A 17,329-nucleotide genomic window follows, 5' to 3' on the forward strand; every position below is an offset into this window, starting at 1 on the left:
GAATTCCATTGTGGGATGCCCGGAGGCCGGAACAACAAGTTCCGGCCCAGGATCCTTCTGTCCTGCTTTGTGCAGCTCCGAGCAGGGCTGCCCATGTAGGCACATGGGAGGCGCCCTGAGGATGACCTGCTTGGTTGTCTGCAGGGAGGGAAGTGTAAGCAGCCTTCCTCCCCGCTCTCCCTCAAGCCCTTTCTCACCGATCATGAGAAAGGGCTGCAGGTTAGGAGTGGCTAGCCTGGAGTGTGTGTGTGTGTGTGTGTGTGTGTGTGTGTGTGTGTGTGTGTGAAGGCTGGGGGATATTGATTTGCCCGAGGCCTCTCAAGAAGTCTAGAGGTGGGACTTGAATTTCAGACTCCCGGTTTTCTAGCAATCTAGCCACAGCTTCCGTTTACTGATGCTGACCTAGTGTGACCTGGCCAATGTGGCGTTTTTAGTTACTCCATTCCTTAATCCAGGCCAGCTTTTGACTGCCTTGATCTTGCATGCCAGAAGAATCCAGAAGAAAGAAGAACTCTTTCTTCTGGTTTCTACAGCCAGCAACACCAAGCTGTCTCCTGGAAAACTGCAGTTTAAAGCGAGGAGCCAACCTGAGGAACATGCGTTTTCCCTTTCTCTGCCCTCTAGCACATCCTCTTTTCATCCTCCATTTGTTTTAATTATCTTTCCCCTTTGCAGTTGGTCCACTAGTTTATGCTAACCTGGCTCCCTCATAACAGAAGTTTAACTCTGTCCAAATGTGGGTTTCAAATCCAGGTTTAGAGTGGAACCCTGGGCAGGATTTGCCACTGTTAACCCTAAACTAGGGCTGCACAATTCTGGCCCTCCAGCTACTGTTGGACTACAACTCCCAGGAACCTCAGCCACAATGGCCAGTAATCAGAGATGGTGGGAGGTGTGGTCCAACAACAACCGGTTGGCCAAAGTTGTGCAGCCTCGTCCTGAACCATGATTAAGACAGAGAAGGAGGGAGAGCAATTCAGCTGGAGGAGAAGAGCAGGGGGACAGAGAATGGGGATTCCAAGGCTGGCTTCTGCTTTGCAAACTGTTGTCTGTAAGCAGCCACAATTACATCTGAACCTTACCAATGGAGAGTAGCACCACTGGATTCCGGCTGCATTGTCATATGAAAAGAATGCTGCAAAGCACCGAGTCCAAATTAGCTGCCCACTAGGCAGGAGTGCAGGCTCAGGGGGTTGTGGTGCCCTTGGCCAATTTTGCCTTGGTGCCCTCCCCCAAAGGGACCACAACAGCACGGCGCCCCTAAACTAACCACCCCTGACTGGTGCCACTTTGGCCCCTGCCTTAAGCCAGCCCGGCTAGGCAGTTTGGGCTTGTTTAGTAGAAAGGCCTGTCCCTCATTTACCTTTTGGCCATGAAGATTTCTTTCCAGCAAAGTGGCTAGGGCAGCAGGGATAGCTCAGTGGGAAGAGTTTGTGCCTTGTATGCTAAAGGTTCCAGGTCAAATCCCCAACATCTCCAGTTAGGGCTGGGAATGATTCCCATCTGAAATCCCAGTGTAATCCCCACTGGCAAGCAATGTAGACAATCCTGGGCTGATTCAATAAAAAGCAGCAGCCTATATGTTCATGTTCAGGATGTACACCTGATTCTGAGAACTACGTGCCTAGCTATGCACACACAGCATTCCTCTCCTTCCAGAAGTAGCAGCTCACCATGCTGCCTCCAATACCACAGGAACTTAGGAGGCTGCCTTATATCGAGTCAGACCATTGGTCCATCTAGCTCAGTATTATCTACACTGACTGGCAGCAGCTCTCCAAGGTTACAGGCAAGAGTCTTTCCCAGCCCTACCTGGAGATGCTGCCAGGGAGTGAACCTGGGACCTCCTACATGCAACCATGCAGATGCTCTTCCACTGAGCTACAGCCCCATCCCCTAAGGGGAATATCCTACAGCAGACGGTGTTCACATGTATTCACCCATTCAAAAGCAAACCAAGGCAGACCCTGCTTAGCAAAGGATACAATTCATGTTTGCTACCACAAATCCAGCCACCTAATGGCTCAGCAGGGAAATGCTTGACTATCAAGCAAGAGGTTGATGGTTTGAATCCCTGCTGGTATACCTATATCAGGCAGCAGCGATATAGAAGATGCTGAAAGGCATCATCTTATACTGCGCAGGAGATGTATTCTACCAAAGAAAACCACAGGGCTCTGTAGTAGCCAGGAGTCGAAACCGACTCGACTGCACACTTTACCTTACTTTACCACAAAACCAGCTCTCTTCTTCTGACCGGACAACTTCACAAACACCCTCCAGTGCAGCATGGAGAGGTGTTTCTGGAGAATAACAGCAAGATGCCCTGCTAAGTTTAAAAGAACCCTGGTCACCCAAAGGGCCTCTTTGAATCCCAGCCGTGATCTCTGGTTGAGGTTTTGATTGCTGTTAAGCCACAGGGCTGCAGGGAGAGCTTTCGCTCTCATCTTTATAATTATTAGGGACAAAAATAGAAAGTGATTACAAGAATATGCAGCATCTAAAGCCCGGCAGTTAGTGACTCTGCTGCAGTCCCGGGAAGTAGCTTTGGAAGATGTTAGTTCCTTAAGACTAATGTCTTCAACACAAAAGCAATCACGGACTCTCGCACCGAAACCACCGCCGTTTTTGCTTCATGTATTTTATGTGCTGCTTATAGCTTGCACGGAGTCTCATGTTGTAGGGCTGCAGTGTTTAGTTGATTCATCAATTAGATGGATTGGTTTAAAACCTTTAACTCAATCTTGAAGATGCCCCAGAAGAAACAGAGATCAGATTGCCTCCCTTGTCTGAGTGGTTTGGATCTTGAGAAGCACAAGCAGAGTTCCACTCACCCAAGGAGGCTTTTCCACCCAGTCTGTCTTGTGGCAGCCCCTTGCACTCTCCCAGAGCCCCTTCAGAATGGCTTGGGCTGTGATGTGGGCGTCTGCAGCTGGAGGGGAGGAAGCAAGAACAGCCGAGGGTCTCCCCATATGCAACTGGTGGTGCCTTCTGCTTGTGCAAGGAAGTCTTTGGATCCCAGCCCAAAATAATTATTTTGAACGCAAGAACCTGCAAAAGACGTAGATGTCAGGTTCTCCCTTAGAAAAACCATTCCCCCTTCCCTCCCACACAGGGTGTGTGCGCCAGTTTGGTGTTAAATGTATACTCTGCCTTCCCCTCTGCCACTGCCCCAGCCTTCACCCGCCACCACTGACATCATCTAAAATTGTTTTCTTCAAAACAATTATTTATTTACTTGAAAGCTATGCAGATTCAACGAAGCCATTAATCAGTAAAAAGTCTCGTGATTAATCAGCTAGGATTCTTCAGTTGGGTGAAAGCCTAGGTGAATTCCTCTGATGTTATGTAAAGGTAAAGGTAAAGGAACAGTTGTGCCATCGAGTCTGTGTCCACTCCTGGTGACCGCAGAGCCATGTGGTTTTCTTTGGTAGAATACAGGAGGGATTTACCACTGCCATCTTCCAGGCAGTATGAGATGATGCCTTTCAGCACCTTCCTATATCGCTGCTGCCCGATATAGGTGTTTCCCATAGTCTGGGAAACATACCAGTGGGGATTCGAACCAGCAACCTCTTGCCCCCCTGGCAAGTTACTTCCCTGCTGCGCCATTAGGTGTACCAAAGGTGTATTCAGAAAGCTTTCTCTAAGGAACTCTTTTTCTTTGCTTGATGCTTAGACTTCCTGCATCTGCATATAGCAAGGTTCAGAGGTGCACCTAGGCAATTTTGGAGCCTGGACCTAAAGGTCTTTGAAGCACCCCCCCTCCTCCCACAAGTTAACCATCATCCCCCTACACACACACACACACACACACACACACACACACACACACACACACACACACACACACACACACACACCCTGTGACACACACAGTATTTTTAACACGTGGGTTCTTGAGGCCACAAACAGCAACTGAACTCACAAGAAAGTAAGAATATAAAACAGGTATATTTATGCAAATACGCATTAGCAGAAACATTTCAACACGCCACTTAAGATATTCCCATATGTTATTCCCACATATTTATTGCCCCTCTCCCCTCTCTGTCTCTAAAGCAGAGATTGTGCTTGGCACAGGTCACAGTCACTTGGCCACCCAGTGCCGTGCTAGGCAGTGGCACAGCAAGGTGACTGCACCACCTGCTATAGTCTAAAGAGGATTTGGGGGGGCAGGGGGTGTGGAGGCCCTGAACTTTGACCTGGAGGTCCAGGGATAAGAGCACCTCTGGCAATGTGCTGTGTGTGTGCTAAAGTCTATGGTTTGAAGCCTCACTTCTATTTTTTTCATCTAATAGGTCTTTCCCACTTCCCCCTGCCACACCCCGCACCTGCCGCCCCATCTGCTCTTGAGGGCTGTGGTGCCCTCTGGAACAGGATGTCATAAGGGGCATGAGGAGTGCAGCAGCAGCAGCAGGAAAGAGGATCCCTTGAGCTCTGTCCACCCTTGTAATAATGGAAGTGCCCTCCACTCACACTGCAGTTGCTGAGGATCCAAGTTTGGCCTGCTCAGCTTCGGCCCTCTTGCAGAAGTTGATCTACAGCTCCCATAATCCCTGGTTATTGGCCACTATGGCTGGGGCTTATGGGAGTTATGGCTTGGGGTGGGACAATGTTGAGCAATGTACTGATCCAAGTACTGAAATGCAAGCAAATGGTTCTAGTACATGTTGTAGTGCCAAACCTGCTAAGTTACATATATTTTTAATAACCCCAAATCAAGTCCTCTAACTCAAGATACTTCTCATGACTCTGTACATGGAGGGTTCTCAGTCATGAGGAGGATCTCGCCTCGAGGACAGCATTTGTCTCTGCAGAGCAACGGTGTCTCTGGAGAGTGGAGTGGTGGTTAAAGAGTGTCTCAGCACAGGGCCAGGGCTTGATAGCATGATCTTGGGGGTGCAAGAGCCCATGGTTTTATTAATGGCTGAGCCGTGGCCAGTTCATAGATCAGCACTGAGGATTCCAAAGGTTCCTCTAAAGTCTTCAGTCTAAGATTGGGGAGTTTTCCTTTTGTTCCCTTCACTTGAGCTAATGGACGGCATTCATAATTCAAGACAACAGCATTTTTTGTGCATGTCTTTGTCCTTTTTCTGCCTGGTAGACAGATCAACAAGCCTTTGTGGGGTAGAGTGCAGAGTGTGAATGGACCTTCTAAACTGTTTGGAAAGATTGATTGATTGATTAAATGCCATCAAGTCGGTATTGACTCTTAGCGACGACATAGATAGATTCTCTTGAGGATGATCTGTCTTCAACTTGGCCTTTAAGGTCTCTCAGTGGTGCTTTCATTGCTGTCGTAATTGAATCCATCCACCTTGCTGCTGGTTGTCTTCTTCTCTTTCCTTCAACCACAACCCAGCATTGTGGACTTCGCAAAGGAGCAGGGTTTTTGCATAATATGTCTCGATTGCGATAGTTTGAGCCTGATCATTTGTGCCTCGAGTGAAAATTCTGGATTGATTTGTTCTATGATCCATTTGTTTGTTTTCCTGGCTGTCCAAGGTATCCTCACAAGTCTTCTCCAGCAACAAAGTTCAAATGCGTCAATACTTTTTCTATCCTGCATTCTTCACAGTTCAGCTTTCGTATCCATAGAGTTCTTTTCACTGTGCTCCTTGACTTTCATTACTAGAGCTTGCAGATCATCCACATTCTCAGCTATCAGAGTAGTGTCATCAGCATAGTGCAGGTTATTGATGTTTCTTTCTCCAACTTTAAAACCATGCTCATCTTCTCCCAATTCAGCTCCTCTCACTATATGTTGCAGAAGAGGGCAACCAAGATGATCAGGGGCCTAGAGCACCTTTCTTATGAGGCAAGGCTACAAAATCTGAGGCTATTTAGTTTGGAAAAAAGACTACTGCGGGGAGACATGATAGAGGTCTATAAAATCATGCATGGTGTGGAGAAAGTGAATAGAGAGAAATTCTTCTCCCTCTCATATAACACTAGAACCAGGGGTCATCTCATGAAATTGATTGCCAAGAAATTTAGGACCAGCAAATGGAGGTACTTTTTCACACAACACATAATCAACTTGTGGAATTCTCTGCCACAAGATGTGGTGACAGCCAACAACCTGGATGGCTTTAAGAGGGTTTTGGATAACTTCATGGAGGAGAGGTCTATCAATGGCTGCTAGTCGGAGGGCTATAGGCCACCTCCAGCCTCAAAGGCAGGATGCCTCTTAGTACCAGTTGCAGGGGAGTAACAGCAGGAGAGAGGGTATGCCCTCAACTCCTGCCTGTAGTCTTCCAGAGGCATCAGGTGGGCCACTGTGTGAAACAGGATGCTGGACTAGATGGGCCTTGGGCCTGATCCAGCAAGGCTGTTCTTATGTTGTTATGTTCAGCATATAAGTTGAATAAACAAGGAGAAAGTACACAGCCTGGTCTTACTCCTTTGCCGATGTAGAACCAGTCTGTTTCACCATGTTCCATCTGGACTGTGGCTTCCTGTCCTGTGTATTGGTTTCTCATGAGAACAATGAGATATCCTGGGATGTCTGTTTTCCTAAGGATGTTCCACAACTTGACATGGCTGATGCAATTGAAGGCTTTTCTGTAGTCAATAAAGCACATACTTAGTTCTTTTTGGTTTTCTATGGCATTCTCAATTATCCAGTGTGCATCAGCAATAATGGATCTTGTTCCTCAGACTTTTCTGAAACCAGCTTAAACATACATTTCCTTTCCACGTAGGACTCTAATCTTCATTGGATGATCCTGAGGATTATTTTGCTAGCATGTGAATTAAGGATATTGTGTGATGGTTTACACAATCTGTTAAGTCTCCTTTTTTTAGTATGGGTATGTAGACTGACCTTTTCCAATCTGTTGGCCACTGTGTCGTTCTCCAAATTTGCTGGCATAGTTTGTTTAGAACCTTGACTGATTCTTCTTCTGTTGCCTGCCATATTTCTGTAGCTATTCCATCAATTCCTGTAGCCTTCCGAGTTGGTAATGACCGGAGCACTGATCTAACTTCATCTTCCTGTACCATAGGGTTTTTGCAAGTAAGGAATATCTTCTAGAGTATCTTGGATGTTGACATCCCTGCTGTATAGATTTTCAGTATACTTCTTCCACTTCTGTTTGATCTTCTCTGAATCAGTTACTATCTGTCCTTTGGCATTCCTTATCATACCAATTCGAGTTTGAAATCTCCTTCTGAGTTCAGTGATCTTTTGGAAAAATTTCCTTCCTTGTCTATTTCCATCTTCAAGGTCTTTACAGATGTCATTGTAGTACTGCTCCTTGTCTCTTCTAACAGCTTTCTGAAATTCCCTATTAAGCTCCTTCCTGAGGACTTTATCTTTCTTGACTTTGGCTTCTCTCCTCTTCTTGACAATGTCCACTGTCTGTTCTGACATCCATTTTGCTTTCTTCTGTTTCTTGGTCTTTGGGAGTCTCTTTTCACATTCGTCCTTAACAACTTCTTTGATTTCATTGCACAGTTCCTCCAGTTCCCTATCAATGAGGTTCAGAACTTCAAAGCAGTTCCTGATGTTGTCCTTGAAAATGATGGGTACATTCTCAAGATCATATCGTGGAAGCTGGATAGTTTTGTTTTTCCGCCTTAGCTTGACTTGGAACTTGCACATGAGCAGTTCATGATCTGTTCCACAATTGGCCCCCAGCTGTGTCTTTGCTGATATAACTAAGTTCTTCCACCTCCTTGCATGAACAACGTAATCAATTTGATTTCTGTATACTCCATCTGGTGATGTCCATGTGTATAGGTGCCACATTGGTTGGTTGAAGAATGTGTTAGCAATGAAGAGATCATTGACTTGGCAGAAACTAATAAGTAGTTCTGCTTCATTTCTGTTTCCTAGGCAATACAGTCCGAATGTGTATTCCTCCTTACCATTTCCAACTTTGGCATTCCAGTCTCCAACCACCAGCATCACATCTTGCTTGCATGTTCTGTCAATTTCAGACTGAACTTGAACATAAATCTCATCAACTTGCTCTTCTTCTGCATCAGTCATTGGGGCATGGACTTGAAAAACTAGTCAGTCACTCTCCGCATTGTACTCAAGTCCTGTCATTGCTATATCCTTCCTGACTATGAAAGCAACACAGTTCCTTCTTTGTTTTTTCATGTTCTAAGTATGATTACCGTCACAACGGTATGATTTTCTGACTGAAAGTGTCCAATTCCAGTCCATTTTAACTCGCTGATACCCAAGATGTCAATCTGTAGTCGATTCATTCCATCTTTCACTGTGTCAAGCTTTCCCATATTCATGCTTCTTATGTTCCACATTCTCATTGTAATTCTGTCTTTTCAGCTTCGGATTTTCTTTTCCCGCATGGCAACATCAGCAGCCAGACGTCCAAAAGGCTTTAGCCTAACCATGTTATAAACACCATCAGTACTCTGAGAGATCCTCAGCTCTTCCTCAGTAACATGTTGAGTACCATCCAACCTGAGGGACCCATCATCCGGCACTACATCAACCATCATCCTATCTTGCCTATCCATGTTGTTTTCTTGGTAAAATACAGGAGTAGTTTACCATTGCCTTCTCCGTGCAATATGAAATGATGCCTTTGTCATTGTCACTAAAGTGACTGTCCTTCCTATATTGCTGTAGTCCAATATAGGTGCCTGCTTGCTTTTGCTGGGTAGCTGGGATGACCTTCATGCCTTGGGTGATTCTCCCAGTGTACTTTGCTCATCCCACCCAGGAACACACACACACACACACACACACACACCGCCATGATGAGGCAGCATAGCAGGACTTGGGGTGAGGGAAGATACTTCCTCTGAAATAATCCTTCTATACATTCAGAGAGTCTATACTACTGGTAAAATAAAGGCACAGGAGCATAGGAAGCTGCCTTATACTGAGTCAGACCATTGGTCCTTCTAGCTCTGTATTGTCTACACAGACTGAGAGTGGCTTCTCCAAGGTTACAGGCAGGAGTCTCTCCCAGTCCTGTCTTGGAGATGCCAGGGAGGGAACCTGGAACCTTCTGCATGTAAGAAGTGCACAACTGCTACCTCATCCTTATATGATATTGAGATCTGATTTCCCATTCTGCTAGCTGTATGCAAAGGACAGAATAAGCCCTAGTTACTGTAGCAGAAGGTACTTTGAGTTTATTTGCTATAATATGCATTCACACCATTCTTGAATTGAAGTAAAAATTATCCCTTTGTTTGAGCAAATGTGGTTTGGAGCTGTGCTAGCCTGTAAGGTCTGGTATCATGAGTATCATCAAAACTGTGCAGTCCTATGCATACCTACTTGGAATGATGTCCCACTGCATTTGATGGGATTTGCTCTCTAGTAGGAGGCTAAAATTACACACAGAGAATCGCACATCCAAGAAGAATGTGGGCTCACTGTTTCCATGGAACTTACCAGACCACCAACGCTCCTAGCGAAGTCAGGGCACTCTGTGTGAGTGATACTGTGAGTCTTCACAGCTCGATCTGACTCCCATCATTCCCAATGGGAGTCAGGCACAGCTGTGATGATGCACAGCATCACTCACATGGAGCACCCTGCCTTTGCTAGGAGCATCGGTGGGCTGGTAAGTGTCACAGAACCAGTGAGCCTGCCTCCTCCTTGGTTGCACGGCTTGCTGCTGTTAGCCATTGTATTCAGGATTGCAGCCAAGGACCCACAGAATGTATTCTGTCTGTTTTTAGCTCCGTGAAGTTGATGCTTCCATCTCAAGTCTGGAAGACAGATTCTAGCTTGCAAGCTGGACCAAGCTGGTTAGCATTAATGGAGACCTGCACAAAACCTGCGACCCACCAAGCTAATCGTAGTCTACCAGTCACACATCATGGCCTGCCCAAGTGCTCAGTCACCTTGCTGTGTTGGCTTCTTCCCTGGGACTGCAAAAAGAGGGGTGGGTGTCATCCAGCAGTCGACAAGACACAATACATGGCTGGTATATTGTGATGGGTCACTGGTTGTGTAGGTCTGCATTAATAGAAGGCAAAGCTGGACAATCAGGAAGAAGAGCAGAGCTTGAAATCTCAGTGTCTTTTCAAGGCTGAACAGGCCACACTGGTCCTAAAAGTGACCCGTTTTATATAGAGTGGCTCAGGGTAAAGTAATGCAACTGTTTTTGTCAGGGAATACCTAATACTTTAGTCAGGGAATGCCAAGTACTATGTTGCATGTGGGCTCTGCTACAAGGGCCCTATTTGGGTGTTCCTTCCCTGTGTTCATTGAAGCATGTGTAAGGAGACTAAGAGAGCACTAGCTAGTCGGCCATGCCCCTGACATCAGAGTGCCAATCCTGACCTCTGTGTAGTGGGTGGAATGTCGGAGAGGGACTCCTTCTCATGCAGGCTCCTGCATGCATGAAGGAACCCTGATCAGACAGTGTTCCTGATCTCATGGAGGAATCTACACATGTTCAGCTGAAGACATGCAGGTTCTCCTTTCATGGCTTCCTGAAAGCACAGATGTTATGAATATTACCAAACGGGTGCATGGACATTGGAGACATGGCCAGTAGGCCTCCCCGCTCCATGCATTTGGTGAATGTGTGAAGTGCACATCTGAGTATGCCTGTAGCTAATAGGAAAAAGTCTTCCTGCTCCATCTCATGTAGCTTAAAACATCTCTCCCTAAAAAGGGATCCCGACTGGAAGGTGGGAGACATTCCTGCCCCCTTGGTCCTATATCTCCCTCCAAGCCCCTTATGTGAAACAACTGTACCTGGAAGAGATGCTAGAAACATACAAGTGTCCATGAGTGACTGTTTCTGCATTAATGCTTTAGCCGTGGTTGGGTCCCAAATGACAGCTTGTAGGGCAGGCCTGCTCAACTTTGGCCCTCCTACAGATGTTGGCCTACAACTCCCATAATCCCTGGCTATTGGCCACTGTGGCTGGGGATTATGGGAGTTGTAGTCCAAAAACAGCTGGGGGGCCAAAGTTGAGCAGGCCTGTGAGGCCATGAGAAATGGACTTCAGAGCTTGTAGCATTTCATCACTTTTCTTTCTGTTGTGCATGGTAGGAAAAACCCCCACTGCAATTCCTATTTTCTTCCAGACACTTAAAGAAGTACATGTTGTTTACCACAGGTTTATAGTGACACCTTATACTCTTGGGTCCTGCTTTGAATGTCATTGCCCTTAAGGCACAACCTGCAGAACCTGTGATCCACCAAGTCAAATGCAATCTACAGCTATGCAGTATGGCCTTTCAGGTACTTATAACTCTCCCACCCCATCCTGATTTTGAAATCCCAGGCAGGCAGCAAAAGGAGGAAGTTTACTGAGCTCTCTTATAGGCCGCCATGCATAGCTTGTGGGCTGTATTTGGTTTGACAGGACACAAGTTGTCTACATTTGGGCCATTTGGGGTTTGCTAGCTGCTTTCTGGGATCTTTTTTGGTTGTCTGCTTTCTGGTACTGTTTGCCCTTTAAAATACCCATAATTAATCTATTTGCAAAACCAGGAAGCAGCTTTTCATGATGGGATATATTAAGGTGCCCACAAAGGAAGATATTGGCAAGAGACATGTTTGCTGTTGAATTTCAATTCAGGAAAAAGAGGAGAGGGAATAGGAAAACCTCAGCAAAGCTTTCCAGGTATAAATATATCCTTGGAAAAGAAGTGTATAAAAGAAATCTACCAAGTTCACCAACCATTTAACAGTAAATACTGAAGAACACTGACCCCATCGTGGTATGAGGTAATGCATTCCCCCAGTGTATGAAATAATCTTAGGGGGGGAAACACTCAATTGTCAATGTTTACTGTAAAGTGGTGAATCAGCATCAAAATGCTTGTGGAGGTTTTCAGATGAGCTAAATTTAATTTTGTTTAAAATAGGAGGCATTAAAAAGCAAGTCATTTAAAAAGATAAATTCTTCTTGGAATCACATGATTTTAAAAGCCCCACTGTGTCTTCAAATACTATATTTCTGTTTGAGATTACACATGCAATATTAAAAACACCCTTCTTGCTTTAAATTTCATTTACAGCGCTGTCCTGATTTTCCAGAGAACATCCAGTTTAACAGCTACGAAGGTGATGTTCTACTCCTACAGTACTTCACTGTAATGAATCGAAAGAGCTATTTGCTGTGAACATCCCTGGTGATTTTTTGTCTCCTTGTTTTGACTCAGTGTAGAGTTTGGCATGGAACCATTTCAAATATTTGATTTTTTATTTTTATATTGATTAATGTGTGTACATGAGTATACAGCTACATGACACGTGTATGTATTAGTTCAGTTTGTAACTGGTGTATCGGACAATTAACAGCATATCCATCACTTTGCAAACAAGGTATCAAAAAGTTAACAGGCGCCTTCCCCCAGTGGAAAAATTTGTTGTGCTGGTCCAGTTCAGTATGAGGTTTGTGTTCATCTCAGTGGATTGTTGTGTTTCATTTCTTTGTTATTGCTAATATTTCTACAGTAGATTTTGACTGAGTTGTAATTGTGCAGCTGGGATATAGCCTAACAAGTATTGAGAAAGTCAGAAACCATACGCAAACATCACAGAGACGTGTTCTAAATCATTCAACCTAAATAAGGATGTGATTCATATTTAATCATTGAGGAACACAAGCGTAGCCTTATAAGGCAAGGACAACGATCTGTGCGCAGGGGGAGATATATATGTGGACATGTTACTAAGCATGCAGCATGGATCCCAACTGTACCTTGGGATCAAAAGGTGGATAAAAGGTTTATCTAGTACCAAGGATAAAAAGGTGGTGGTGGGAGAACTTTGTATGCTGTCCTAAGGAGGAATGACAAGATTTTTAAATATATAATTTCTTAAAAATCACTGTATTTCTATAGAGCAGTGTTGATCTGTAAACAGATATTCACTAGGGCAGCTTGGTTTCTCACTGCTATCACAAGTCACCCTAAGGTGTTTATTATGCTGCCCTTCACATAAAGCAGAACCTCTTTGGGTGCTGTTGTTTCTAGATACCCCCCGCCAGTGCTGTTTCTTCTTTCCCATCTTAGCATAACTGCACTTTTGCCACGGTGGCTGCTGACCTCTTGACTTCCGCACAGGGGAAGTCAGTAAGGGAAAGCAACCTCCAAGGGCCAGAGAGGCAATAAGCAATCATCTGCACTTTGAAGTAATAATAAGCATTTCAAAGACAGTGATCCTCACTGGGACAGTTCCAGAAATATAATGTGAGTTATGTAAGCAATGCTGTCATTACAGTATCTTTGATCTGACTTTTTCCGAGCCACATTGTAGTGGCAACGACTGATTCAAGCGAAGTAAAAATATAGCTTCCTGCAATAAGATATTTTAACAATTTAGCCTTAAGACCCTTTCCATAAGCGATAGAATTGAAACTCTGATGTTGTTGTGGGCCCCCTTTATCATGTTCTGCATAGTACTTACTACGGTATTGCCTCGAGATATAACGCACTTTGATTAGATTTCTTAAGTCTAATGGAAATCATTTGTAAGTAATTAAATTTATTTCTCCACATATTGCCTTCTGACTAGTTTTGCTGTAGCCCTTTCCCACTTCACCGAACAAAGACACTTCATTGTCATTGTCAAAAACACTTTTGTATATTAGGGAATTGACACCCAAGAGTGTAGCTATAATTGAGTGGATGGGTTCTAAGAACCCGGGGCCCCCCAGCTCCACCCCTATTTTCTTCATTATCGCCCTCCCTCCGAGGGGCCACTGGGGATAGGGGTGAACACAGACCCCCTCTCCCCTAGCTATGCCCCTGTTGACACCTCCTACTGTTAAAAGTGTTTTGTGCATTGTTTGAAGACTTTCTTTTTCGTTTTCTTACCCCTTGACCAAAGTGGTGTGCTTCCTTGCTGCTGCAATCTGTTTTCACATGACCCCCTACATGTCGTAGCATTGTGTGGGAAATCCCACAATGTTATTCTAACTGGGCTTATAACGCCAAATGTTGGAGGATCTTTAGGGATGAATTTTCAAAGCAAAAGGATACCCCCACCCCCCATGGGTCTTATCCCTACTCAATCGATGACTACTAATTGTTTCGAAAGGAATCATTTGAATAATAGATAGAAAGTTTCAATAATCTTGTATCAGGATGAACTGCTATATGAAGTAATATGACTTTTCATAATGAATGTGTTATATTATTGTACCTTCATACACTCCAATTACTTTCCCATCTGAAACATGTTGAAAACTATTCAGCTGCCACCACTGCATGGACACTTTGTTGATATACAGTAATGCAGCCATTCTGGCCCTTTAAAAATGTACTCCACCTGTTTTCATCCTTTCCAGAATTCACCAAATACAGTCTCCTTTTGATTATTTCTTTGCATTTGTCACTTTGTCTTATTGAGCATGAATAAAACAAAATGAATGAGTAGATACTATTTTTGTGGTCAGCCAAGTAGCTGCCAGTAGAGAGAGTGTATTTCTCCTGTTTTGGAATGTTGCGATAAAGTTGCAGTCACTGACATGAATAAATACTCCTTTATTGACATTTTTAAATAAGCACAAATCCTATTTGTAAAGACAAAATTTAATTTTATTTATTATAGTAATAAACTATTTTATACATTACAATGTCTTGCGTCTGTTGTGGATGCTTTTCTGTTTGGAGAAATTACTGCAATTTTGAAGCACCTTTTCAGAGGGATGCCTGGGTTTATTTTTGCTCATTGTCACTGGATTCTTGAGAGAATTTCAGCTGATTGTCCCACCATCATCACTTTGAGCATTCTCTTTTAGGTAACCTATTTCTAATGTGATCTCTCTGATTTATGTTGCAGTAGCACCACATTTCAGAACTGGAACATTCAGAAATCTTCTCCTGGTTAGGAATTCCCAGCCCTTTTATAAAGTAAAGGTAAAGTGTGCCGTCGAGTCGCTGTCGGCTCCTGGCGACCACAGAGCCCTGTGGATGTCTTTTGGTAGCCCTTTTATAACCAGAGCCCAAATCTCTCCAAAGTCCAGGCTTGGCTCATAATGGCCTTGGCACCAGCTTTGGTAATAGCTCCCCACTTCCCTTTGCCCATTCACACTTTGTTGGCAAGGATAGCAGCAACAATGGAGAGAACTTGTGCCAGCACCCATTATACCCAAGGATGCTGCCACAGGAGAGTCCCAGTAGCCATGATTGTGGGAAGCTACATTCCTCGGGGGTCCAGGCACCCAGGCTTAAGAACATAAAACAGCCCTGCTGGATCAGGCCCAAGGCCCATCCAGTACAGCATCCTGTTTCGAACAGTGGCCCACCAGTTACCTCTGAGAAGCCCACAGGCAAGAGGGGAGGGCATGCCCTTTCTGTTGCTGTTGCTTCCCTAGTAGCCATTGATAGACCTGTCCTCTGCGAATTTGTCAAAGCCCCTTTTAAAATCATCCAAGCTAGTGGCCATCAACACATCCCGTGGCAGAGAATTCCATAGATTATGCACTGAGTGAAAAAAGTACTTCCTTTTCTTGGCCCTAAAATCTCCAGCCTTCAGTTTCATGGGATGACCCCAAGTTCTATGGCAGCATGGGACTTGAAGCCATTGGCATTAGTCCTGCACTGCGAGAATAACCTGCAAGAATAAACTGAAGCTGAATCCAGATAAGATGGAGGTACTTATTGTGCGGGGTCGGAACTCTAGAGACGGTTTTGATCTGCCTGTTCTAGACGGGGTCACACTTACCCAAAAGGAACAGGTTCGCAGTCTGGGAGTACTTCTGGATCAACGTCTCTCCCTGGTTTCTCAGGTTGAGGTGGTGGCCAAGGGTGCTTTCTATCAGCTCCAGCTGATATGCCAGCTGTGCCCGTTTCTCGAGATCAACGACCTCAAAACAGTGGTACATCTGTTGGTAACCTCCAGACTTGACTTGTAATGTGCTCGACGTGGGGCTGCCTTTGTATGTAGTCCGGAAACTTCAGTTGGTTCAGAATGCGGCAGCCAGGTTGGTCTCTGGGTCATCTCGGAGAGACCATGTTACTCCTTTACTGATGGAGTTACACTGGCTGCCAATAGGTTTCCGGACAAAATACAAAGTGCTAGTTATAACTTTCAAAGCTCTAAACGGCTTAGGCCCTGGGTATTTAAGAGAGCGTCTTCTCCGCTATGAGCCCCAGCGCCCATTGAGGTCACTTGAGGAGGTCTGTCTCTAGTTGCCGCCAACCCGTTTGGTGGCTACACAGAGACAGGCCTTCTCGGCTGCTGCCCCGAGATTGTGGAATGCTCTCCCTGCTGAGATATGATCCTCCCCATCTCTGGCAATTTTCAAAAAACACCTGAAAACCCATCTTTTCACCCAAGCTTTCTGAGTTTCCTAATATTTTTGGGTTTTAATCTCTGGTTATTTTTAAATTGTTAAATTGTTTTAAAGTTTTTGTATATGTTTTTAACTGGTTTTATGTTATTATAAACCGCCCAGAGACGAAAGTTTGGGGTGGTATACAAATTAGATAGATAGATAGATAGATAGATAGATAGATAGATAGATAGATAGATAGATAGATAGATTCTGTTGCTATGGCCACCACTGGGTATTCTCCACATCCACACCAGCACACAGAATAATTCAGACTATGCTCAAAACAAATGAAGAATAGGAACAATGATGTTTTGGTAAAAAATCTGAGTAGGTAACCGGAAGGAAGTGAGCTGCCTGAAGGCAGGTCTGGGAGGAATCTTATCAAGTTGTCAAATTCTTGGCTTGCATTTAGCTTTTGGGGCTTAAATCCACTAGATATAGTGATTTGCACACTTTTGCCTCAGCCACCCGACTCAAGTGTGATTTATTCCACCATGCCTTCAAACAGATGGGCGAAACTCTTCAAAATAGTTAATGGAAATTATGCCATCTGCTGCTGGGGTAGTGAAGACAATACAACTCCAGCCAAACAAAGGTGGTAAAAGGTCCATACCATCCATCTCATCCTCTCAGTGGAATATCCCTTCATTGGCTTGCATGGGAAGAGAGTAGATAGGTGCCAGATCCACTGGCTTGCATACCGTGCAGACAGCCAGGCAACCAAGCAGGATGCAAACTCTGCTGACTGCGTGTTACTCACTACTCCAGTGAAGGCACAAGAACCTCCATACCAACAAGGTATGGTTTCCGAACAAAATACAAAGTGCTAGATATTACCTATAAGACCCTTAATGGCTTAGGTCCAGGGTATTTAAGAGAGCGCCTTCTCTGTCGTGAACCCTGTTGCCTATTAAGATCATCTGGAGAGGTCCGACTATGGGTGCCGCAATCTCGTTTGGTAGCAACTCAGAACCGGGCCTTTTCTGTGGCTGCCCCAGGGCTTTGCATCGTGCTCCCTGCTGAAATGAGAGCATCTCCTTCTCTGTTTGCTTTCAAGAGGACCCTGAAGACGCCCCTGTTTTCC

At 44.8% G+C, this 17,329-nt stretch overlaps 1 protein-coding gene across 6 annotated transcripts in view; it reads left to right on the forward strand.

The window, feature by feature from the left end:
* Positions 1-14,532, forward strand: part of KCNH1 (potassium voltage-gated channel subfamily H member 1) — a 429,320-nt gene extending 414,788 nt beyond the window's left edge. For all 6 annotated transcript variants that reach the window (XM_053310371.1, XM_053310400.1, XM_053310383.1 and 3 more), the window contains one exon: positions 11,978-14,532. The gene's annotated coding sequence lies outside the window, so the exon portion shown is untranslated. The remainder of the gene's footprint in view (positions 1-11,977) is intronic.
* The last annotated feature ends 2,797 nt before the right edge of the window (positions 14,533-17,329 follow it).

This window comes from Hemicordylus capensis, chromosome 1 (assembly GCF_027244095.1).
Source record: "Hemicordylus capensis ecotype Gifberg chromosome 1, rHemCap1.1.pri, whole genome shotgun sequence".
Classification (NCBI taxonomy): Eukaryota; Metazoa; Chordata; class Lepidosauria; order Squamata; family Cordylidae; genus Hemicordylus; species Hemicordylus capensis.